Source organism: Oncorhynchus kisutch, linkage group LG16, assembly GCF_002021735.2.
Source record: "Oncorhynchus kisutch isolate 150728-3 linkage group LG16, Okis_V2, whole genome shotgun sequence".
Classification (NCBI taxonomy): domain Eukaryota; kingdom Metazoa; phylum Chordata; class Actinopteri; order Salmoniformes; family Salmonidae; genus Oncorhynchus; species Oncorhynchus kisutch.
The window spans coordinates 15,281,957-15,283,910 of record NC_034189.2 but is presented as its reverse complement, the minus strand read 5'-3'; positions in this window follow the sequence as shown (position 1 = coordinate 15,283,910).

Here is a 1,954-nt window from a genome sequence, read left to right as displayed (position 1 = left end):
CGCAATATTTTGTCACGAAAAGATGCTCGACTATGCATATAATTGACAGCTTTGGAAAGAAAACACTCTGATGTTTCCAAAACTGCAAAGATATTATCTGTGAGTGCCACAGAACTCATGCTACAGGCGAAACCAAGATGAAACTTCAAACAGGAAATGAGCAGAATTTGTTTTCCATTGTCTCCTTATATGGCTGTGAATGCGCCAGGACTGAGCCTGCCCTTTCTATCGTTTCTCCAAGGTGTCTGCAGCATTGTGACGTATTTGTAGGCATATCATTGGAAGATTGGCCATAAGAGACTACATTTACCAGGGGTCCGCCCGGTGTTCTTTGTCTAAATTGGTGCGTAATCTACAAGCTGCACGCAGTCATCCAGTGATTGAGAGGAGAGAGGAGGCTTCCACGAACGATATATCATGAAGAGATATGTGAAAAAAACCTTGAGGATTGATTCTAAACAACGTTTACCATGTTTCAGTTGATATTATGGAGTTAATTTGGAAAAAGGTTTTTTTTTTTTTTGGTAGCCAAACGTGACGCACCAAACGGAGCGATTTCTCCTAAACAAATAATCTTTCAGGAAAAACTGAGCATTTGCTATCTAACTGAGAGTCTCCTCATTGAAAACATCTGAAGTTCTTCAAAGATAAATGATTTATTTTAATGCTTTTCTGATTTTTGTGAAAATGTTGCCTGCTGATGCTAACGCTAAATGCTACGCTAGCTACGCTAGCTGTTACACAAATGCTTGTTTTGCTATGGTTGAGAAGCATATTTTGAAAATCTGAGATGACAGTGTTGTTAACAAAAGGCTAAGCTTGAGAGCTAGCATATTAATTTCATTTCATTTGCGATTTTCATGAATAGTTAATGTTGCGTTATGGTAATGAGCTTGAGGCTGTATTCACGATCCCGGATCCGGGATGGCTAGAATCAAGAGGATTCTTGGAGCTCGGGTCTTTTTTTTCAACATTTTGTTAAAAATCGCGCAAATTTTCAACGTCCTGCTACTCATGCCAGGAATATAGCACATGCATATGATTAGTATTGTTGGATAGAAAACACTCTGAAGTTTATAGATAGTTAAATCATGTCTGTGGCTATAACATAGCGTGAGGGGCAAGCGAAAGCCAAAGGAAAACTGTGCACAAAAAAAATAATGATATCCAGCCAGTTGCCTGTATTGTCAATGGGAAATGAAAAAAGATGGGGATGAGGTTGCAATACCTACAGCTTCCACACGATGTCGCCAGTACTGTCATTTGCATTGCTTTTAATTCTTGGTCAGATGAGAAATAGACCCTGCCTGTCATCAAGTACACATCTTGAACTTTTGAGAGAGGGAAAACGGAGCTTCATTTCAAGAACTGCTGCTATTGAATACAGATCGCCCCGTGATCAATTTGATCGATTATTAACGTGTACTAATACCTAAAGTAGGCTTATAAAAGTAGTTTGAAGTGTTTTGTCGAAGTTTATCATTAACTTTTTCAATTTAAAAAAATGATGTAGCGTTTTGTAAAGCTGTTTTTTCCTGGATCTGACTCGCTTCATAAATGGACATTTTGGGCATACATGGACGGATTTAATCGAAAAAAAGACCCAATTGTGATGTTTATGGGACATATAGGAGTGCCAACAAAGGATCTCGTCAAAGCTAATGAATGTTTTATATTTTATTCCTGCGTTTTGTGTAGCGCCGGCTACGCTAATTCCTTTGTTTACGTCTTTTTCCAGTATTGCGGGGGGGTGCATGCTATCAGATAATAGCTTCTCATGCTTTCGCCGAAAAGCATTTAAAAAATCTGACATGTTGGCTCGATTCACAACGAGTGTAGCTTTAATTGAGTACCCTGCATGTGTGTTTTAATGAAAGTTAGAGTTTTAGCGAGTACTATTAGCATTTGGCGTTGCGCATTTCCATTTCCTGTAGGCTGTGAGACGCAGACGTCT